At 45.2% G+C, this 24,613-nt stretch overlaps 1 protein-coding gene across 2 annotated transcripts in view; it reads left to right on the top strand.

Moving 5' to 3' along the window:
- The window catches only part of Atg14 (autophagy related protein 14), a 251,020-nt gene that overhangs the window by 167,614 nt on the left and 58,793 nt on the right, over positions 1-24,613 (top strand). The window lies entirely within an intron of this gene.

Raw genomic sequence — 24,613 nt, 5'->3', positions numbered from 1 at the left:
TGCAGCGTCCCCTTGTTGGGCTCGGTCGGGGGCAGCTGGCATAGCTGCTGAAATAAAATAAATTTTTATGGCTAAAACGTCATTCCCTCCACTTCCTGATAGACCTCTTTGTCGTGTTTCCGCGACGAACGACACCGTCTTGAACATGAACGGGAATGAACCCCGGCCTTTATTGCTCCGTAGTATATATACATATGTTTGCATGTCACGCATGTGCAGGGTATCCCATCAAGGGCCGGGGCATGACAAGAACTAAACTCGATAACACAGCAACGATTATGCCACATCTCCCCTTTTCCAACAAAATAACAACCAACTAAATAATGATAAACACAGTCAAAAGAAACATACTGCATTACATTCAGAAATCCCGTAACGGTTTGGTTTTCTTACAGCTCTACCGAATCGTGTAATGTATTCGCCTGGTACCTGCAGCAAAACATTACCCTGATCTTCTGTGGGGTCACTTTGGAGGGCTGATTTGGAAGTTAGGCTGATCGCCAACTTCTGCATTTTCCAGACTAGGGGGAAACTCGTATGTCTCGTTGTACGAGTCTGTAATTCTGCTTGGCGCTTGCTTGACTAGAAATTTCCTGTTTTGTTCGATCTGGATGGCGCTCTCCAACGCGACGACATACGACCGTGGCAGTTTTGCCCGCTGACAGATGACGCCTTCCCGCCTGCGGTCCTTAACCCAGACAGAATCACCGGGTGCCAATGGGACCAGGTGTCGAGCCGCATTACGGCGGTCATAATTTTGCCGCTGCTTTTCCTGGACAACTGCATCCTTCTTCCGTACCTCTTTCAGGTTGGGTGTCTTTGGTACTAGCCTGTTCGGATGGAGAGGCAGGATTGTACGAAGCCGCCGCCCCATGAGCAGCTCCGCTGGCGTCTTGCCTAGTGGTCCCGGGGTGTCCCTGTAGGCTAACAGAGCCAAATAGGGATCATGAGACTTTAGCAGTAGCCCTTTTACCGTTTTCACCATTAATTCTACCTCTCCATTTGCCTGCGGGTACCTAGGGCTACACGTCACACCCTTGAATCCATAGGCCTTCGCGAACTGCTTAAATTCTTCACTGACAAATTTAGCACCGTTGTCCGTGACAAGCACTTTGGGTATACCGTGCCTAGCGAAGACGGCTTTGACGTGACCAACAACACCAGTGCTGGTGAGTGATTCCAGTAAACACAATTCTGGAAATCGAGATAGAAAATCCACTAAGAGCAAATAGTTACGGCTGTTGAGATGTAAGATATCTGCTGCGACCCTTTGCCAAGGTCGAATAGGTGTCTGTGTTGGCATGATTGGTTCACTCGGCTGTTCTCGGAACTGCGAACACACGCGGCAATTGGCAACCAAAGAAGCAAGTTGAGAGCTCAAGCCCGGCCACCAAACAGACTCCCGTGCTCTCACCCTGCATCTCAAAATACCTTGATGACCTTCGTGAAGCAGACTTAAGTATAAACCCCATGCAAGCGATCTTGCACGCGACAGCGACAAGCGACGCGATGGAGATGGCTGTCACGTTCGCTCGTCGCCTACAAGTTGCACCCCATGCAAGCGACGACTTCGAGCGACGTCTCCCCAGTGTTGCCGGTATGAGGGCAGCAATATAGGCGCCGAAACTAGCGTGACGCGTGCTTTATTAACTTAAGTTGATGTATTTTACTGTAAAAAGCAGCATAAAATATTTCTGAAAGTCTTGCAGTAGGTTCTTATCCTTGCACGTATAAAAATTCAATCGTTTGCTCGTTCCGTGTGACAATCGGAAGTACTGGAGTTATGTACATTCAGTTCCGGCTTCGCGGTATTGGCTAGTCGCTCATAGCACTTCCGGGCGACGAGCGACGAATTCTAGATTTGCAAAACCGAGCGATCGCGCGACAAGACCGAGCGATCTGTTCAAGCAGTGGCTCGATCCGTCGCACGAACCCGTCGCTCGTCGCTGTCGCGCACAAAATCGCGCTAATGGGGTTTAGCCTTTAACATTCTATTCTGGAGCGAGAGTGGCACAACGAGGTGAGTGCCATGCATGAGAACCCCTTTACACAAGCTCAATGTTGCGCGATACTGCCAATATGGCCTCATAACGCTTGATAGCGAAGTTGGGCCTGGCCAGCCTTTACGAATGTACCGGCCCTATGTACGGCAGGTCTCGTCCTTTGCCTGCTCTTTGGCGATCAGTCTAAAGTGATCCAATTCACCCAACCCGGAACAAGGAAGTTCATGGTTTTTGGCGTAATCATGCTAACGTGCTAACGATTGTTTAGTATTGCTGCGCAGCGCGCGCGTCCGAACAGCCTGGTTGTGCGCAGCGCGGCATGGTTTTGCGAGAAATGTAAACAAGAGAGGAGAGCTGGCCTGATAGGCGGAGCAACGCCATGATCAACGCCAACTTCCGGCTTCCCTTTAGCTATATAGCTTCATAAAGAGTGACGTCAGCACCTCTCCTGAGTTTCCTTCCTGCGTGAGTCGACCTGTCCAACAAACGACGCGGCGACTGTAATCACAGTGATGATAGTGAGAACATTTTTCATGAATGGCCACCTAGTGGCGGCCTCTCGAACTGGCGTGCGGCTTCTTGCAGCCAGTTCCATAGCCAAGCCCAGCCAAGCCCGGTCAAAACTTGTCAAAAGCCATAATGGCGGTTGGAGCACGTTGCCTACTTTAGCCCAGGCGGGTTCGGGTTGCGACGCATCATGCAGGAACGTTTTCACAGCTACTACGTAACAGCGGAGTTCCTTATACATTGGATCCTATGGAAGCTATGCCGGGACCGGATGAAAACGACGTAACAGCCGGGAAAACGCAGCAGTGAGGAACGTAACAGCGGGGTTCTACTGTACATATGTGTGCATGTCACGCATGCACAGGGCATCGCATCAAGGGCCGTGGCAGGACAAGAACTAAACATGATAACACAGCAACAATTATGCCACACTCTTTCTAAAAGAGGGCGCACCAATGAAACTTTGAGATTATTTGTCCAGAAAAAGGAAACTTCCCTCGTTTCCATGTCATGCACTTTCTGAATCCTGAAAAAACTGTGGGAACACTATCTCTTTTCATTGCTGCGAAATGCCTTAGCGACACTACAGGACCTGGATACAAAGTTACCAGGATGGCTAGTGGTGACCTCCTACTTGAGGTTCGCAACATCTAACAACATGGAAAATTGTTGAACCTTGTGGTATTCGGTGTAGAGTCGTATCAGATTATGATCTCCTAAATCTGGCCAAAGAAGAGCTTCTCGAGGGATGAAAGGATCAAAACATTATAAAAGCCCAAAGAATAAAGATCAACCGTGAAAACAAAGAAATCCTCACCAAGCACCTCATTCTCACCTTTGCATCGAGTACACTACCAGATTCCCTCGAAACAGGGTACACAAAGACACGGATTTGAGCTTACAACTCTAACCCAGTAGATGTTTTAAATCCCAAAGAGTTGGCCATGAATCGCAAAGTTGCCGAGGAAGACCGACCTGTGCAAAATGCGGTGAGTATGAACACAACTCTGACAACTGTAGTGCCACGTTCCACTGCCCTAACTGCGAAGATGGACAGGCAGCCTACTCTCGTTCATGCCCTACGTAGAAAAGAGAAAAAGGTATCCTCACTCTTAAGGTCAAAGAGAACATCTCATTTCAGGAAGCACGAAAATGGGTTTCATTTCTTCATACCGCAGGGTATGCTGTTGCGGTGCGTAAGGGGGCAACGTCACAGCGGACACCGGTCTGGCCCACAAAGAGTGTAGCTGTGGCAGTGCCACCAGCCCCCCAGGCGACAGCAGCCAGTGCTGCTGCGCCAACTCTGACGGAGGGCCCATCGAGCTGTGGGTTGGCGGTCCTGCTTTTCGAGGCAAGGCCTACCCCGAAACCACCCCGCTCGAGTGAGCAGAAGTCCAGCAGCTCCCAGGAGTCGATGGACACAACTGCAGGCCAGACGGCGCAGACAGCCCCTCGGGAGCGGTGTGATTCTCGCGACTGCTTCAAGACAAAGAAACCACGGATTACAGGACCTGGAAAGGCTCCTTAAGCCAACTGACAACCTCTTGACACACAGCACAAAAACACAAACAATATGGATACACAAATATTACACTGGAACGTGAGAGGTCTAATGCACAATGGCATTGAGGAAGTTCTACACAAATACAATCCTAAGTTGCTGTGTGTTCAAGAGACCCACCTAAAATCAACACAAAGTAACTTCCTTAGACAATACGCCATTTTCTGAAAAGATTCAGATGATGCACTTGCTTCATCGGGCAGTGTCGCAATTATAGTGGACAAAAGCGTTGCTTGTCGGCAGCTACCGTATTTACATGATTGTAAGCCGACTCAAATGTAATTCGACCCCTCCATATCGCGTGTGATGGGAAAAAAGAAGAGCATACCCGAGGGCGCATTCGATAACGAAAATTTATTAGTTGCTGGCATGGTCACTGGACTACTTCACTTGCGCCATCCTCACTAGTGCTGCCATCGTCATCGCTGCTACAGTCCCACAGTGCATCGTCATCCAGCGAAATTCCACATTTGGCAAACGACTGCACCACTACATCTTGTGGAACAGCAGCCCATGCCGAATGCACCCAACAACATCCAGCCATCAGGGAGGCTCTTTTCACACGTCCGGTTGGCGTAAGTTCGCTGTTTTCTGCCACCAGCCACTCATTGTACTCACGGCGACGCAGGTCCTTAAAAGGCAAAGATCCGCGCCTGTTTCATGACCATGTCGCACTTTACTGGCAGGGACCGATCACGCATTTCAGCGACGTACGCTGCAAGCTTGTCCTACAGCTCCGTAAAGCGTCCAGACTGCGGACCATGGAAAATTCTTCACTTGCCGTCATAGGTGAAAATTTTGCTTCGCTGCAGTCGCCACTCTCGCACCACCCGTTCAGAAACATTGAACTTGTGGCCCGCTGTGCAGTGATTTATTTCTTCGTCATAAAGGATGGCAACCCTCTTGAACGCTGCTGTGAATGAGTGCCGAATGTTTAGTGGGCCTGGAGCACTCATGACAACTAAGGAAGCATGGAAGTAGCACATAGCCGGCAGTCATGCTGGCAGTCAAGTCAAACGCGTCAAACCTAGTGCCTTTGGTCAAACTAAGAGCTACGAGGAAAGAGAAACACATGAGCGGTCTCTGCTCTTCCATGAACTACTGATACTCCTCGCAAGCGCTGCCATTCTGAAGGTGCCGCTATGAATGGACCATCAGCACTTCCATCAACTATTGACACCCCCCATGAGTGTTGTGTGCACTGTGAAACTCTCAAAAGTGTTGAAAAACCCTTCTGAAAAGCGAACAAATGCATGGGATAGTGAAAAGATATAGGTAGGGCCAAGACCAAACATAATATTGTAACTACGTTGTAGCTCCCGTTGGTTTCGCTTTTTTGGCAGTGCCAGGCTTTGGTTTCGATTGTAAGTCGACCCCCTCACTTCAGATTTTCAAATAAAAAAAAAATAGGTCAACTTACAGTCATGTAAATACGGTACCTCGAACTCCCCTTGAGGCAGTCTCAGTTCAAGCGGTTCTCTTTCAGAAGTTGGTCACTATAAGTTCCCTATACATCCCTCCAACTTATCAACTTTCTAGATCAGAGTTTTTCAGCTTTATTGCTGAACTTCCTAAACCAAATATTGTTGCTGGAGATCTGAATGCCCATAGCAACCTATAGGGCGACTCTCGGGACGCAATAGGGTGCTTGATCGAAAACTTTCTCTTTTCGACAGGTGCGGGTTTGCTAAATAAAAAACAGCCCACATTCTCTACAGTGTAGCACACAAAACATACTCATCTATAGATTTAAGCATTGTATCAAGTACACTCATGCCATATCTGGAGTGGAACGTCATTAAAAAACCTTACGGGAATGACCACTTCCAGATCGTTTTAACGTTAACAAAAAGTGATGAAAGCCCTCCCCATGTTCCCAAGTGGAAATTTGACTCTGCCGACTGAAAGCTATACAGAGAGCTCAGCGACCTGACGTGGGATGACATCTGTACACTAGACATAGACGATGCAGTGGCATATTTCACAGCATTTATCGTGAGTATAGCGTCCATATGTATGCCAGAAAAAAAAATTCAAAACAACGTGTTCCCTGCTGTAACGATGACTGTAAGGAAGCACGAAGCAAGCAAAATAAGGCTTGGAGCCGCCTTCGTGACTGTCCAATCACGGAAAATCTCAAACATTAAGAAAACAAAGAGTGAGGGTAGAAGAACGTGCTGCCATGCCAAAAGGGAAAGCTGGCGAAAGCACATATCAAGTATAAACTCTTACAATGACGAAAGGAATACATGGAATCGAACTAACAAATCAAATGGCTGCAAGCCTATCCTCTAACATTAGCAAATACTCAGGGAAACACTCTTGAAGACCAGGCTGGTTTTCTAGGTGCTCACTTCAAGTACAGTGGAACCCTGTTCATACGTATTTCACCGGACCGAGGAAAAAAAATGTAACAGCCGGGAAAACGCAACAGCGAGGAAAGCTCCGAAAATGAATGAAAAAAGTGCAGCTTCAGCTATAGACAATTTATTTCCACAGAGTGCGCTTAGAACTTTAAGAAGTCTAGAATGGCGGCTTGCCATTTTTTTCGCTCGCTAGAAATCACCACTCGTTTCTCAATAGCCTGGAAGGCCGCATTGCTGTCAGCGTAGCTGTGAGGTGCGACGTACCTGCGGAGGTCCAGAGCCACGACGGCTTTTCCAAAGCTAGGATTTGGCAACTCCCCGGCATCATGCGGCTCGTGCTCCTCCTCGTCACCGCGCCACGGCAATGGCAACGGATGAAGGAATATCCACGGGAAATTTTGCCCTCTTTGGAGTAATCATGCTAACGTGCTAACAATTGTTTAGTATTGCTGTGCAGCGCGCGCGTCCGAGCAGCCCAGTTGCGCGCAGTGTGGCATGGTTTCGCGAGAAATGTAAACAAGAGAGGAGAGCCGGCCCGATAGGCGGAGCAACGCCATGAGCAACGCCAACTTCCGGCTTCCCTTTAGCTATACCTTCACAAAGAGTGACGTCAGGGCCTATCCCGAGTTTCCTTCCTCCGTGAGTCGACCCGTCCAACAAACCATGCGGCGAACGTAATCACAGTGATGATAGTGAGAGCATTTTTCACGAATGGCCACCTAGTGGCGGCTTGTCGAACTGGCATGCGGCTTCTTGCAGCCAGTTCCATAGCCGAACCCGGCCAAGCCCGGTCAAAACTCGTCAAAAGCCAAAATGGCGGCTGGAGCGCGTTGTCTACTTTAGCCCAGGCAGGTTCGGGTTGCGACGCATCATGCGGGAACGTTTTCACAGCTACTGCGTAACAACGAGGTTCCTTATACATTGGATCCTATGGAAGCTATGCCGGGACCGGATGAAAACGACGTAGCAGCCGGGAAAACGCAGCAGTGAGGAACGTAACAGCGGGGTTCTACTGTACATTTCCAGTTCAGCCAATTACACAGATACATTTTTATAGTATAGTGGCAAGCAGAGAGCTTGCCCCTGAATTGGAAAATAACAAAGAATGAATCTTACAACCGTCCATTTACCTTGGCGGAGTTTCAGGCCTCACTGAGTTGTTGCAATAAGTCAGCACCAGGAAGGGATAGAATAGCTTATGACATGATCAAACACTTATACCCTGAAACCCACAAAACACTTCTGTCGCTGTTTAACTTCATATACTGCTGTGGGTACATCCCAGCTGCCTGGAAAGAGGCAATAGTAATTCCTATGCTCAAAGAGGACAAGGACCCAACTTCGGCTAACGGTTATAGGCCTATAACCCAAACAAGTTGCCTATGCAAACTCTTTGAAAAGACAACTAACCGACACCTGATCCATTTTCTTGAAAGTAACACAACACGAAATCCCTTACAATGTGGTTTCAGGGAAGGTACATGCGCAACACACCACCTTGGCTGCATCGAGGCATATATTTGTGATGCCTTTGTGCATAAACAGCTTTTCTTACCGGTGTTTTTAGACTCGGAGAAAGCATATGACACCACTTGGCATTTCGGAATCTTCTGTGATTTGGTTAGAATGAGGGCGTCCAGGGCAGCTTGCTCAACGTAATTCAAAGCTACCTCTCGAACAGCACATTTCACGTTCGAGTTGGTAACGCCTTATCTCGGCCATTTATGCAAGAGACTGGTGTACCACAAGAAGCTGTACTGAGTTGCACTCTATTTGTCGTAAAAATGAACTTCCTCCATACTGTCATACTACATACCATGTTTTATTCCGTGTATGTAGATGATGTGCAAATCGGATACAAATCTTGCAATCTTGTAATCTTGCTATCTGCAAGCGACAGGTGCAACTTGGCCTCAACAAGATATTTAAGTGGGCGGAAGAGAATGGATTTAGGCTAAACCCACAAAAAAGCTTGAAGCGGTCTGCGCTGGATGCATGAAATAAGACGAAGTGGGCTAGGGGAGAAGTGAGAACGAAGAAGTTGGAATAAAATGGCAGACGGCACCCATCTCACTGAGATTGTCTTTTCTACTGCCATTATAGCTAGGAACAATACATCTCGGTGCAGCCGACAGTTTTCGAAGACCACACATGCGGTTGACGTTTTTTGCTGACCAGGCGTCATCGGAGTCTGTTGTGCTCACCTGATACCAAGTGCACGGTGAGCCAGCGGCGGACCTTCCTCTCGAAGTTAGTTCTACCGCACTGATCAACCTGGTGCTGCAACAAGCTGCAATCAGCCGCCAAGCCCTCGTGCAAACTGGATCGGGGACAGTGAATCTACAGCTCCAGGCACTGAGCAAACTCGTTCTGGAACCCATACCATGTGGCACCCTCAAAGAAGAAATGCCTGCCGGTAAGGTGAGCCTACACTTGGCTGTTATGGAACTGCAAAGGCACATTATGCAACAGAATGAAATAATGAGAACTTTGGTCCAAGTGCTTAATCGAGAGAAATCAGCATGGGGTATAGTTAAACCGGATGTTTTGAAGGAAACTCGGAAAGTGCGCACTGCTGACTGTGGTTTTTTGAGTATGCCTGTGACAAGAATATGTGGCACTCTGACAACACGAAGATTTTGAATATGCGCCGCTATCTGGGCAGTATAGCCAGAAAATGGTATGATGTGCAATTCATGGATTATGGACCAACATGTTGGGAACTGGAAAAGCAACTTTTTGCAGCTTTCGAAGGCAATGCAGTAGAAAGATTGGATGCTGCACTACGGTTCAGGTACCGTATTTACTCGAATCTAGGCGGAACAAAAAAAAAAAAGGGAGGACAGCATTCACAAAATGCAAACAGCATTTATTGAATCTGAAGATGCAGAGCTCATTCAACGTCGTCGTCGCTGCTAGACTCATTGCAGTGTTCCTTGTCACCGTCACCTTCAAACAGTGCACTATCTTCGGTACCGTCAAGCGCATTAGATATGCTACACTTTTTAAAAGCGCGCACGGTCAAAGTACCTGGGATGTCGTCCCACGCTGCAGCTACCCAGCCCGCCAGCTGCGATAGGGATGCACGTTTGATGTAGCCTGTTGCCGTTAGCATGTGGTCTTCGTCAGTCAACCAGTCCGTGCAATATTTTCGCAAACGATCCTTGAAAGGTTTGTTGATGCAGACATCAAGTGGCTGCAACTCACCCGTCATGCCGCTCGGTACGACAGCGAGGTCCATGTTCGCTTGGGCGAGCGCAGCCTTCACGTTGTCGGTCAAGTGCCCACGCTAACAGTCGACGAGAAGGAGCGAGTTCTTTGTCAAAAGGGCTCCTGGATGCCTTCACCACACAATCTTAACCCACTCTTCCACCATTGCACCCGTCATCCACCCGTTCTCATTTGCCCGCACAATGACATTTCTTGGAAAAGTTTCTCGAGCAGGCAGTGTCTTCCTTTTAAATATCATATAAGGAGGGAGTTTATGTCCATCAGCTGTGCAGCACAGCATCACAGTTGCGCGCTGCTTCTCGTAGCCTGCAGAGCGCACCTTCACCTCCTTGGCACCCTTTTCATTCACGGTGTACGCCACTGGCATATCAAAATACACAGCCGTCTGGTCGGTGTTGCTGATTTGCCCAAGGTTGTAGCCTGCTGCTTCTCTCTTTCGCAGCACGTAGCGCTGAAAAGCTATCACTTTTATTCGAAATCGCTTGGCAGCTTCTGGGTGATTGAAGTCTGAGATCGGAGGCTGAAGCCTAAGCGCTTCATGAATTTCTGAAGCCAGCCCCGGCTGGCTTTGAAATCCTTTGGCGTTAGGCCTCGCTCCCTCAAAAGTTCCCTAGCTTTCGCTTGGAGCACTTCTGTTGTCACTGGAAGGGCAGCTGCTGGCTGCGTCCGAACAAAGTTGGCCAAAACCATCTCCACTTCGTGGTGACCGCCTTTCTTTGGTCTGCTAAATGCCATCCTCATTGTGGCGCATGCAAAAAGCTGCTGTCATTGTCCCCTCCAATGACGGATGTTTTTCTCGTCGGTGCTGAAGTCCCGCCTGGCTTGAAGGTTTATTGGTGTGGTGAAGTTGTGATGCCTCTGCGGCTATCACAACTTTTCGCTTGAAAGTGGCGCTGTAGTGGCATCTCCTGCCTGGTGCCATCGCGATAACACCACGCCGCACACCAATACGGCCGACAGGACACAGGTCAAAATGGCGACCTCACTTGTGTACGGTTGGCTACTGGCATGGCTAGTAGCGGCTGTGATACTGACTTTTCTAGATGGTGCACCATATTGCACCATATTTAGCAGTTTCAATGAAAAACTGGCACGTGTTTTAAAATCCTCGAGTCTAAGCCGACCCTAGAGTTCCGAATATGATTATTTCAAAAAAATCTATCGGCCTAGATTAAAATAAATACGGTATAGAGGTGGCTCTCTGCTTGAGTACTGTTTTTAGAAGAGTCGCCTATTGTACTCTGCAGAACCGAAGCTGTCGTCTCCTGCTGTTGTAGCTTAGATAATGCAAGGGTTGTGTATCGAGATCCATAGTCATGTCCAGCTCAAAGGTCCAAGAACAGTTGATGACCTTCTGAACTTTCTACAGACCTCACTGTCAAGAATTAAATTGAGAAGACAGCCAGGTGGTAGAACAGAGCAACTTGATTCTCATAAGCTGAGTGAACATCTAGAGTCGTTGCCATAATCTGAATGTGAAGATAGCTTCGTAAACAAATCTCTGGGAAGCGTAAATCATGACTGTGAGGATGGTGAAGAACCAATTACTGCTATTCATGGTGACCTATTTCCACATGATCTGGCTATTGTGAATTACAAGCCCCAGGAAAAGAGCTTCATTGAGACAGTGCATTTGTTGTCGTCAAGCTTATTGTATGCCCCCATTACGGTAGATGGTATTGAAGTGAAGGCTCTTCTTGACAGTGGAGCTTCGGTATCAATTATCAACAAGACTCGAGTGGATGCCGGTCGTCTGCATGCTGGTAGGATGTTGCGTGTCCAAGCCTACCATGACCAGCCTACCAGAGCCTACCAGAGTCAGTGACCATGCATAGCGAATGGGTAACCCTAGCTATTGAATTTCAAGAACATGCTATTACCTGTGACGTATTGGCAATACTCAATGTCACCTATGATTTCCTTTTGTCCCGCCCAGACATGAAAAAACTTAAGATAAACCTCTATTGGGACAACAAAGTAATGGCCAAAGACACGATAAGAACAGAAGATCCTGGTGAAGAACCTAGTGTATCAAGGCTAATTTTTCACCAGGAAGGCATCAAGACAAAGTACCCATGCATGGGGAGCTATCCTCGAGCAATCAAATCACATGTCGTTCCTTTCAAGCTCGCAGATAAAACAGTGGTTCGTCCAAAGTCCAGAGATATATGTCCAAAGATGAAAAGGTGTGGCTGAAAAAGGAGTTGCAAGAATTTTTGGACGCAGGTATCATCCGGCCTTCTGTATCCCCATTTCCTATAACTATTGCACCAAAAGAAGACGGGACATTCTGCCTCTGCACATACTACTGGGCTCTCAATCGTCAAACCGAATTGATACCTTATCCAATGCTGAGAATCGACGACATCAGTGACAAAACTCGTGGTTGCCATTGTTTTTCACGAATAGATTTCACGAATAGATTGCAGAGGCAAGGCCTCTGCAAGAGCTTTTGGCAGATTCCACTAGGTGAAGAAACGAAAAAGCACACCGCATTCATCACCCCATTTGACTTGTTTGAGTACAACCATCTACCATTTGGTTGGAAAAACTCCCCTGTGTGGTTTCAGAAGATTATGACTGACATTCTGAAACCTTACCTTGGCACATTTTGCAATGTGTACATCAACGACATCATCATCTACTCAAAGACAAAGTAGGAACATCATTGTCACGATCCGTCTGGGATCGTGAACAAGGGAGGGCTCGAGGCACCCTCCGTTAGACGGACGCACCGCAGCGTGGTGGTGACGAATGATGACTGACCGCTGAGCAGCTGTGCTCGCTGGTGTTTATTGGTGTGGTGACTAATGTTGCCTAACTGACCCTGGCGGGCCATCGAAGATTATGCCCGAGGGGGTGTCACATGCTTGTTATAACCATGGTCATCTTTCAAAGGTTCTTCACGCTCTCAGTCTTGCCCAACTCAAAGGCAACTTCAAGAAAAGTGAGTTTTTTCAAGATACTGTAGTATTTCTTGGCAGGGCGTTTGAAAGACACACTAAAAGCACTAAGCAAGAATCGGTAGAGAGAATCTCCAAGCTTCTAAAGCCTTATGACATGCACTCCCTGTGCGTTTTTCTAGGTCTAGCAGGACACTTCCGAGCGCTCATCAAAGACTGCGCACTGAGAACAAGATGCCTCACAAGTGTAACTCAGAAAGATGTGCTTTATCAATGGGACGACGAGTGCGAAGCTGTCTATTGTGAGCTTGTAAAACTAGTATCGTCGGACCCGATCTTGCGAATACTGGATTTTTCTCTGCCTTTCGTGCTGAACATGGATGCATCACATTATGCTACCGGTGCAGTTCTATACCAGAAACCCTCAAAACAAGCTGATCAAACCAAACACCATGTTGTGGAGTATTGTAGCTATACCCTGAAACCCGCTGAAATCAATTACTCTACCACAGAAAAGAAAGCTCTGGCCATCTTAAAAGCTGTGCAATATTTTCATACCTACCTGGAAGGTGCCAAATTCAGACGTTTTACTGACCATCAAGCACTGACTCAACTTCTGAGCATGGCCCAGCCAAGAGGCCGCATTGCTAGATGGGTGAGCTATCTGCAACAATTTGATTTTGTAATTTCGCACCGTCCTGGCCCACTCCTTACTGACACTGACGCACTATCAAGATTACTTGTACATGAATCAAGAAAGAATCCAGAGGCAATCAATCATATTAAGCTGTGAGAAGATACAGGAGAGTTCCAGTTTTTAAATGGAAAGTATCACGTACCACCAACTATGGTTCCAAGGATTCTTCATCTGTACCACGACACTCCTGAATCGGGCGGACACGATGGCTTCTGGCACACTTATCGTGATAGACCTTAATGGAGAACAACTATCTCTGAGCTCCGAACATAAATTCTTAGATATTGTCTTAGACAGGAAACTGACATTTATCTCTCATCTGAAGTATATTAAAGCAAATTACCTCAAGACTATGAACCTGTTGAAGCTCCTGTCACACACATCATGGGGAAGCCTGTACAAGAGCCTTATACGGTCATGCCTTGACTATGGAGCCATAGTTTATAACTCTGTGACACCTAGTGTTTTAAAGATGTTAGACTCCGTTCACCACCTTGGTATCCGACTTGCTACAGGTGCCTTCAGTACTCGCCCTGCAGAAATCCTGTAAATTAGGTCAGACAAATGGTTGCTGCATCTCCAAAGAGCGTATTTAAGTCTATGTTACTTCCTGAAGGTAAAGGCAGATGTAGAGCACCCATGCCATACCACTATGAGTGACATATCGACTGCCAGGCTTTATCGAAACCATCCGTCTGTTAAGACTCCTTTGTCCATGCGTTTATAAGCTCTGGCTGAAGAAACAGGCTCACTGCATTTACTCGAATCTAACGCGGACTTTTTTCCCAATAAAATGGGTCCAAAAATAGCCTGCGCGTTAGAGTCAAGTACGACCATAAATCTGCCTTATGATATCGTCATTGGCACTTAAAAAATGGCCGCCTTGCACACGCTTTGAGCCTAGCTTTATACCCAATAGTCTAGTTCGCTTTAGCCTAGCTGCTGTATCTTTCTCCATGTGCCATAGTATGTGTGCTTAGGTTAGTGCACCGTCCGTTTTCCCGGTTTTCCAGTTTTTCGCGTTTGCTCTATCAGCATGTAAGTGCCGACTGCAAGGACATGCAGAGTTCATCACGATGCCGCAATTAAATGTAAAGTGATCACATGTGTGGAGACGGACAGAATTCGGGCCGCATCACGGGCATTCAGAGTTCCCGAAACTTGCATGCGGGACTGGTGCAAACAGGAGAAGGTTCCTACTCCGGCAGCTGCTACGTACGGCGTGGCTGCGCGGCCTCTATCTTGAAAGCAATCTGCGATGGAGATGCATCTGGGCTCACCACGCTGTGGTCTCGTCGCTTAGTGCGCGTTGAAGCAAGAGTCCACACAAAGGTCAATTCGCTTGCTCTTGCTACCGCACTTCCCCACTGCAGCGTTTTGATAAAGAGTTTCCATGGTCATTGCGTGAGATGTGTTCATGCTTGCTTGTGCACATGTGCTACAATGCTTATTAATTTAGTAAGCGAATGTGTTAAAGTTTATATGGCCGATAAAACTACTGTCCTTAACTTCTATAGCTGTCTGCTAATTTGCTATCGTAATCAATGCTTCGCCTTTCGGGCGAAACTGTGACTTTTTTATTTATCACAACTTTAGTGTATTGGGAGTAAATATTTGTTTTTCCAAATGAGAGAAAGGTGTTCCATGTATGAAAGAATGAGGTGCGCGGTACTGTAAAGGACTTTTTCCTTAGGTTGCAGCAAATTGGTGCGCATTAAAATTGAGGGCCGTTTTTTTTTCCATTTTTTTAAGTCATGGAAAATGGGTACGCATTACAATCTAGGTCGTGTTAGAATCAAGCAAATATGGTAATACTTCATGAGGATTTCCTAATGGCTCTCAGTCGGCTTCCACCGCTTTGAGAGTGGCAGACTGTTGAATGTGATGTCTCTTTTATAGAGGTTTCTAAGCGCGTACCTGAGACTCATATACGTTCGCATTTCCTCGAACTTCAGGCGAAGTACTCATGTGCAAAATTTTACACGGACACTTCCAGATCTCCTAATTGTGTTGCTTATGCAGCTTTGGGGCCGTCTTCTTCAGTGTCCAGTGCACTAAATCCACATACAAGTATTTTCACAGCCGAAGCATATGCAATCCTCTCGGCAGTTAAGCACATAAAGCTAATGAATGTAGTGAAAACAATTGTGTTCACAGACTCACTGAGCATCGTTAGAGCTCTAATGAATCTATGGAAACACAAGAATCCAGTTTTTAATGAACTGTACGCCTTGTTATGCTCAGCTTATATGGGCAAGCAAGTCATCATAGTACTACAAGGAAGGCGCCAAATAACACAACGGACGTAGGAAGGCAACACAGGACAACCACATAGGCGCACTAACAACTGAGCGTTTTATTTCTTGACACAGGAATAAATAGCTGCTGCCAAGAATCAAAACAACAAGAAAAACAGTGGCGTCATCTGCATCACACAACGAAAACACGATACAGAACAGCTTCTACGTGCTGCTCTCAAGATATGCCAGTTCCTTTGTCGATAGAGAAACTGAGGGTTTACTGATACACGCATCACCATGCTTCTTGGTGTCAATAGCTTCCAATATCTCCCTTGTCTGTTGATCATCAGCTCTGTTCAAAACACAGGTTCTATAAAAATCTGGAATGTACTTGTGAGCCTTACAATGAGCACTAATGAGCACTACCACTATTGAGCATTTATGAGCCTTACAATGAGCATGAACACATGCTCAGTGACATCGTAGTATGCTGGGTACCTGGACATAGAGGCACGCAAGGCAGTGTAGCTGCAGATGAAAGTGCCGCGCCAGTAAATTTTGGATATGCAGACACAAACATAGCTATCCCTCCGACAGACCTAAAGTCTTTCCTGCGCCATGACATGTGGAAATATTGGCAAAGGCAGTGGGATACTGAAGTGTCAAATAAAATACATATGATCAAACCAAAATAGAGAAATGGATATCAGAGAAAACAAGACACGAGGAAGTGCTTCTTTCCGGATTAAGGATGACACATATCTATGGAACACGCTTTACTGTCTTGTTGGCAGTGATCCTCCGACATGCGATAGGTGTGGCGACAATCTTACAGTCTTCAAAGTACTTTTATCCCACATACCGTGAGCACATCCCTCTGCACCCAGCATTGTTTCTGAACCATGAGTTGCTTTTCGATTTTAAAACAGTCTTAAAGTTTTTAGCAGATGTGAACACCTTGCAAATCATCTGGCCAGGTTACCTGTAGTGCAGCCTCGCCTTGCAGGCTGCAGCTGCAGTGCAAGATGGTTTTACAGCATGTGCCTTTAGGCTCTAGTACTGTATTCACTCGCGTAATGATCACACTCGCGTAATGATCGCACCCCTGAATTTTGTCATCAAAATTCGCTCTTTTTTATTTCCCGTGTAATGATCGCACTTCGAACTTGCCGCAGCGATGTGTCGTGTGCCAAGTCTAGCTTATATTGATCGCGCGTACCATCTGTCGAATGCTACGCGAACGACTCTTCAAGACAAACCAAGCGGTCTGCACGCACGCAACATTCTTAAGTAGATGCCTCATTTCATTACTTTCATCACTTTCCCCACTTCCATGACTAAAAAAAACCTCCAACCAAACTTGCCTTTATTATGTGTAGGCTTTATAACGGTTGTGGTCAACAACAACAAAAAAGGTGCCTTTGGATTCTTCTCATCTGCACTCGTGGGCACGCAACTAATCGCAAGCGGCAACGATAGTAGCCGCGTATACACTGATACGTTATTCATACGGCGACGCTTGTAACACAGACAAGATATTCACCCATCCTTAGCGGAAACGTGCCTTATTAGGATAGTAGTCAAGATAGATGCCGCAGTTTCCGCAGCATGCCAGCCATGTGTTTCTATGTCACTGGCAGCTACGCGCGCCCATCTGTTTCTGTCCCCTAAAGTGGACATGGCTACGTTGTTGCCGCAAACTTGCCAATATTAATGATACTATTAATTACTGATACGGAAGAAACTTTTTCAATGCACATAATGTACTTACGAGAAGGAAAAAAAAAATTGCGTTCGGCGCATTTGGCTTGTTGCGCCGGCCGCCATTTTTGTTTTGGTGTCCCGCAGCAAATGCGGGCCAAAATTTTTTTTCTTTTCACGGGGAATTTAACTCGTGTAATGATCGCACCCTTGATTTTGCGTCAATTTCGCTGACAAAGAAGTGCTATCATTATGCGAGTAAATACGGTACTAATGCACATACCGTATTTTATTATGTCATCACTTTTTAACAGAACCTTTGTGATCATAGCCCAAATCATTAGTCATTGTCATTCTTTTAATACTCATGTATTTAACGCAATTTACTGCGAATTGCTTTAAGGCCCCTATACAGCCTCGGTACATCTGCCATTTGCAACTCGCTGTCCACTCCATTCATAATTTGAGAAACCATCACAAGTCATGGCGCTCTTTGGCCATCTCTGGCCCTTGTGCCAATAAAAAACCACATATTAATTAATTAATGCTACACTGACCTGTACAGTATCCAAAGCAGCCACGCAACTTTCATTGTAAGCTGTGATGAACAGGATACAGAGGCCCTTTCTAAGAATAGCAATGAAGTTACAATGGCCTTGCAAGACACGACCTGAGGAAATGTGGCAGAAGATAGAATAACCATGAATTTAATCAATGATGAAGAAGATATTATGGTTGAAAAGCTTGCAGCCCTTTTATAAGTGATACCTCACGACTTCATGTATACCACACACAGAGCTGAAAGAATGCCAACATTATACTGATCCATAAGCAGGGAAACATTAAAGAGTTGAAAAATTATAGGCCTGTTAGCTTGCTTTCAGTATTGTGTAAAATATTCACCAAGCTAATTTACAAGAGAATCAGGGCGACACTTGGCTTAATTAACCAGGTGAACATGCAAGTTTCAGGCAGGTATACTCTACGATGGATCGCATCCATGTCATTAATAAGGTAATTAAGAAATCTGCAGAGTACAATGAGCCTCTCTATAATGCTTTCATAGATCATGAAAATCCATTTGATTCAGTGGAGATACCAGCCATCATGGAGGCATTGCATAATCATAATCATGGCGTACAGGATGCATACGTGAATATCTTGGGAAATATCTACAAAGATGCCACAGCTACCTTGATTCTACACAAGAAAAGTACGAAGATACCTGTAAAGAAAGGGTTCAGGCAAAGAGAGACAATCTCTCCAATGCCATTCACTGCATGCTTAGAAAAAGTATTAAAGCTATTAAACTGGGAAGGCTTAGGAGTGAGGATCAACGGCGAGTATCTCGGCAACCTTCAGTTTGCAGATGACATTGTCCTGTTCAGGAACAGTGGGGACGAGTTACAACAAATCATTGAGGACCTTTACAAAAAGAGTGTAACAGTAGGGTTGAAGATTAATATGCAGTAGGCGAAGATAACGATCAATAGCTTGGCAAGGGAACAAGAGTTCAAGATCGCCAGTCAGCCTCTAGAGTCTGTGAAGGAGTATGTTTATCTAGGTCAGTTACTCATGAGGGACCCTGACCATGAGAAGAATAAAAATGGGTTGAAGTCCATACAGCAGCCACCACCAAAAGTGTAGGATTGGGCTTGTTGGTGAAACATGCTTTAAAGTTTGAATAACAGCGCAAGGACAGCAAAAGGGACAGAAAAGAGAACAGAGTGCTAACTTCCAACAGTTCATTTTCTTTCCAGAAAGCATAGCGAATTCTATATCCGCACACCAGCACACCAACCATGCACAGAATGCCATGACAAAGCCATACAAAATTCAACGTGGCATCGATAGCTCGAGGTAGCTGACCTCCTTGTCAGTTAGTGCGACAGAGGGTGTGTTGACGCACTCATCCTTTAAACATAAAATTTTTCCCACTTCGATTATTTCACATGTGACAAGATCACTGTGTTTTTCAATGATACTACATTTTTTGTATCTCGGCTTACATGCACACATGCAGCAGTGGGCAGAAAGCTAACCCTGTTTAGCGTGGTCAACATTGTATTTATGCTCTTTCAGTGTTTCGTTCACACATCGACCCATCTGTCCAATGTAATAGTTACCACAGGACAGGGGGATCCAATACAGCACGTTGCTTCAACAATCTATGAATTTATTCTTGTGTGGTAAGGCACCCTTGTTTGGGCCTAGATGCTATGATGATCATTTTGCAAATGTTGCCTAATTTTTCAGGGGCAGAGAAGACAACCTTGATGTTAACAGGCTGAGTGACCTTTTTGAGATTGTGCGCTATTCTATGCATGTATGGAATTGCTGAAATTTTCTGTCTATACCGAGTTGCTCCATCTGTGTCGCTCTTTTCTTACAGGAAAACCTAAATTATTTGTGGACAATCCGTTTCTTGTAAAAGAACTTTGGTGCAGTCCAACAATTTGTCAGCTCACGATGCAATGAAAACCTGTTTGCCTTTTCAGTTGACGTTAAGAGCCTTTATTATTTTACACCACATGTTTCCCTACTTCACTGCATAGATTAATGCATTGATGAACTTAGCCCTTCAAAGTTCCAGACTCAGTCTGGTATCAGTGTCAGTGGTTCTTTAGAATTACTTCACTTTTATCAACAATCGACGTACATACATTGGGATGGTAAACTTCACCTCAAAAAAGGAGGCATTTGCATCGGATCATGCATCGCTGCCATATTAAGTGATTTGTTTTGAGCGAAACTGGACAGACCTGTGTTGGATGCTTTCATCAACACTAGTGCCTTAGCTGCTTTTAGATATGTGCATTAATTTTTAGTTTTTGTTGACAGTTATGCCAGTTTGTACAAATCTGATGTTTTTTTAGTTCTGGACACAGTGCATAAATGTTTTAAACCACTTGAACTAAACCATGAATTTTCTGAGAATGGTGTAATAAGGTTCCTAAACGTTAACCTATTTTTGCATGAATACCGTTCTTGTTGGATGTACTACCCATGTGGCAACAAGCCACTTCTTTCATTCAACTCCGCGCACTCCAAACTTGTAAAACGTGGCATTGTTAGCTCATGTTTAAAAAATTTCTTGAGGAACTCCTGCCAAGGTAAAATGATCGACAGCTGTGAGGAGTCTGAACAGTTAGCTTCGACAGGCTATCCATCTCTTGTACAAGTCTGTGTTGCTGAAGGTCTGCTGCACAGCTATTTATCTGTGGTGAATAAAAATCGAGATGGAGGAACTCTGGATAAATAAAAAATTGCGGTAATCCCATACATGCATAGAATAGTGCACAATCTGAAAAAGGTCACTCAGGGCGTTAACATTAAAGTTGTCTTCTGTGCCCCTGAAAAATTAGGCAAAATTTGCAAAAGGACCATCCCAGCATCTAGACCCAAATGAGGATGCCTCATCACACACGAGAATAAATTCATAGATTGCACAAACAAAGTGGTGTATTGGATCCCCCTGTCCTGTGGTAAATATTACATCAAGCAGACGGGCCAATGCATTCATGAAAGATTGAAAGAGTGCGAGTACAGTGTTGACTGCGCTAAACAGGGTTGGCTTTCTGCATGTGTGGATGTAAGCCAAGATACAAAAAGTGTAGTATAATTGCAAAACACAGTGATCATGTCACACGTGAAATAATCGAAGCAGGGAAAATTCTACGTTTAAAGGATGCGTGCCTCAGCCTCTGTTGTACTAACTGACAAGGAGGTCAGATACCTCAGGCTATAAATGCCATGTTGAATTTTGTACGACTTTGTCGCGGTGTTCTGGGGATGGTTGGTGTGCTAGTGTGTGGCTATATAACTTGCTATGCTTCCTGAAAAGAAAATAAACTGTTGGAAATTAGTGCTCTGTTCTCTATTCTGTCCCCTCTGCTGTCCTTGCACTTTCATTCAAACTTTAAAAGGTCCCTCACCAGGCCCCATAGGAAATGTTAGTTATACGCTAGAAGTTGTTAAGTGTCCTCTAGGGAGCGTTTTGGCAAAAAGGTTTTCGCCAAAATTTCAGTGCCATGAACCCATAATTTTTATTTTTTTTTTGGAATGCGAGGGTAAATGCCTCGGGGCATACAGGGGTATGGTACGGGGGTGAATAAGGATGATTAAATGAATGAAAAAAGATTTGCTGACCTAATGAAGTCCAAGAGGGATTCAGCAGGCGAGCTCCACTGCACAGCTAGACTCTCTCTCCACTCGCCCCATCTAGCCTCCGCAAACGAAATTCCTTCCCTGGGCTCCCCATGCCGGGCCTCGAGGATTGTGTGAAACATCACGGGCCCCACCTTAATTTTATTTTTCTCCTTGTTCTTTCTTTTTTTTTTCGCTGTTGCACGCGAGCTGTTATCGTTTCGTGCAGCGCACGATTTTGCACGCTGTGCACAAGGACACATGACTAGTGGTATGATGAAGTTATTCCTTTGTACCAGTCTGGCATTAAACAAGACCTATCCAACTACAGACCGATTTCCTTAGCCTATAGTTGCAGTAAACTTATAGAACATGTCCTCTACAAACATATTATTGAGTTTCTTGAGGCCGACAATATTTTAACAGTCTTCCAGCATGGATTTCGCAGTGGCCTCAGCACAATTACGCAAACATCTGAATTTGCTCGTGACATTTGCCACGTACTGGACCTAGGCCTTCAAATTGATGCTATATTCATAGACTTTTCTAATGTCTTTGATACAGTTGTACATTCCAAGCTTCTGCATAAACTACATAGTATTTTAAATAATCCTAGCCTAGTTACCTGGATCTCTAGTTATCTCTCAGATAGGTCACTGTACGTATGTTTCGATTCTGCAAGATCACCTACGGTGGCCGTTACCTCTGTTGTTCTGCAGGGCTCTGTTTTAGGCCCGCTTCTCTTCCACCTGTATTTAATAAATTACCTACCTAGAAATGTGCCACCAACAAAAATCCGTCTTTAGGCTGATGACTGCATTATGTATCACACAATTACCAGTCATGAAGATCGCGCCATTCTGAATAGAGCATTTTCCAACTTTTGTGCTTGTTGTAACGAGTGGCAGATGAACATAAATTTTCACAAAACTGTTTCTATGTCCTTCTTGATGCGTACTACACAACTGCGTCTTCCTTATTGTTTCAATGGTATTCCTCCAGAAAATGTTTCTGAATGTAAGTATCTTGGCATTCTATTCACACACGATTTATCCTGATCAAAACATATTGAAGCAACCTGTTCTAAAGCTCTAGGACGTTTAGGCTACCTAAAGTGTTCTCTGAGCTCAGCCCCGGAAGAAACAAAATTGCCCACTTATAAAACCCTAGTGCAGCCCATCTTGGATTACAGCTGCGCCATTTGGAATCCATACCTGAAATCCGACATAAAAAAACTCGAATCTGTCCAAAAAAAAGCAAGGTATTCGATTTATGTACCAGTGTTACGACAAGGACTTCTCCCCCTTTTCTAACTTTCCCTGCTTGAACCTCTCTTCGCTATAGAGCGGCGTAATGTAGGAAGTCTTAAACTGTTTTACACCACTGTTAACTTTGAACATTGCTCATTATTGGAATACATTAACGTTGCTAAAGTGTCTAACACACGGAATTTTCACCCACTAAATATGACACCCCTATACGCCCGCACTGAGAAATTCAAATATATTTTTTTTCCCCGATCCATTGCATTGTGGAACCAGCTTCCCCCTAACATATGACAACTGACACCTGATAATTTTGTTAAACTGGTTCATGCCCATGATTCCTAGGATCATGTATTATATGCCGTGTTTATATGCATATATGTATGTAATGAGACCATTCTTTTTTTCTTTTTCATATTTTGTTCACTAGTGCTTTGTTGTGTGCCTTGTGCCTTTGACTTGTGTACCCGTTTTTGTTGTGTGTCTGGCACCCTAAATTTTACACCCCACTCCTGTGATATCCCTCTTAGGGTTGCTATATGCATAAATAAGTAAATAAAAAATAAATAATTCAGTGCTACATGAATACTGAGGCAGAGCAAGCGGATCGCAGAGCATGATCACACACTGGAACATAGTAGAAGATGGCATAGTTTCGGTACCTGCACTTGTGACTGCACGACCGTGGGAAGCGGAAGTACATCGCTCTTGCTTCGGTGCCAAGTAAAACAGAAAACACGTAGACATTCCATCAGATCAACAGATCAGATCACCATCAGATCACACAGAAAACAGATGATATCTTGAATAATTCTCGAATTCACATGTCACCATGAGCGACGTCACACTGCGGACACCAGTACGTAGGCGCAGGTACACGAGTACGTCATAGTCTGGATTGGAGCGCGGTTGCCGCGATGGAAAGGGAAAACGGCATTCATATTGAAATTTCAGACCTTTCCGCAGCGCGTAGCTATGTGATTCTTTGCAAACACGATCATTAGCGTGCATTGTATGCTCTGTGCTTGCCAGCTCAATATGGCCAGACCTGGTGTGGGGCCCTTTATCATCATCATCATCAGCCTGGTTGCGCCCACTGCAGGGCAAAGGCCTCTCCCATACTTCTCCGACTACTCCGGTCATGTACTAATTATGGCCATGTTGTCCCTGAAAACTTCTGAATCTCATCCGCCCACCTAACTTTCTGCCACCCCCTGCTACGCTCCCCTTCCCTTGGAATCCAGTTATCTTCCAGTTATCCATTTATCTTCCCTCCTCATTACATGTCCTGCCCATGCCCGTTTCTTTTTCTTGATTTGAACTAAGATGTCATTAACTCGCATTTGTTCCCTCACCCAATCTGCTCTTTTCTTATCCCTTAACGTTACACCCATCATTCTTCTTTCCATAGCTTGTTGCGTCGTCCTCAATTTAAGTAGAACCCTTTTCGTAAGCCTCCAGGTTTCTGCCCCGAACGTGAGTACTGGTAAGGCACAGCTGTTATACACTCTTCTCTTGAGAGATAATGGCAACCTGCTGTTCATGATCTGAGAATGCCTGCCAAACGCACCCCAGCCCATTCTTATTCTTCTGATTATTTCCGTCTCATGATTCGGATCTGCGGTCACTGCCTGTCCTGAGTAGATGTATTCTCTTACCACTTCTAGTGCCTTGTTACCTTTAAGGTACACTCTTAATCTGGATCCACAGAAGATCCACTTAGTACCTGGAACTTTTTTGCAAAAAAGTTCCGTTTATATATTTGGAACCACGTTCCACATACTTTAAATAGTAGATGGAACAGTGCACCACTTAATTTTACTTATTAATTATGTGGATCATTGTTCCACATAAAGACTAATGGAACCCTGTTCCAAATAAGAGGTTTCTTTCAGTTACTGGAACGTTGATCCACATAAAATAGCCATGGCTATATCCGGTGCGCCGTTCCAGGTATTTTCAGACTTGCTTTTATATAAAACGGTGTTCTAAT

The sequence above is a fragment of the Dermacentor albipictus genome, chromosome 7 (genome assembly GCF_038994185.2).
Source record: "Dermacentor albipictus isolate Rhodes 1998 colony chromosome 7, USDA_Dalb.pri_finalv2, whole genome shotgun sequence".
NCBI lineage: Eukaryota > Metazoa > Arthropoda > Arachnida > Ixodida > Ixodidae > Dermacentor > Dermacentor albipictus.
This window is presented reverse-complemented; position numbering and strand designations above follow the sequence as displayed.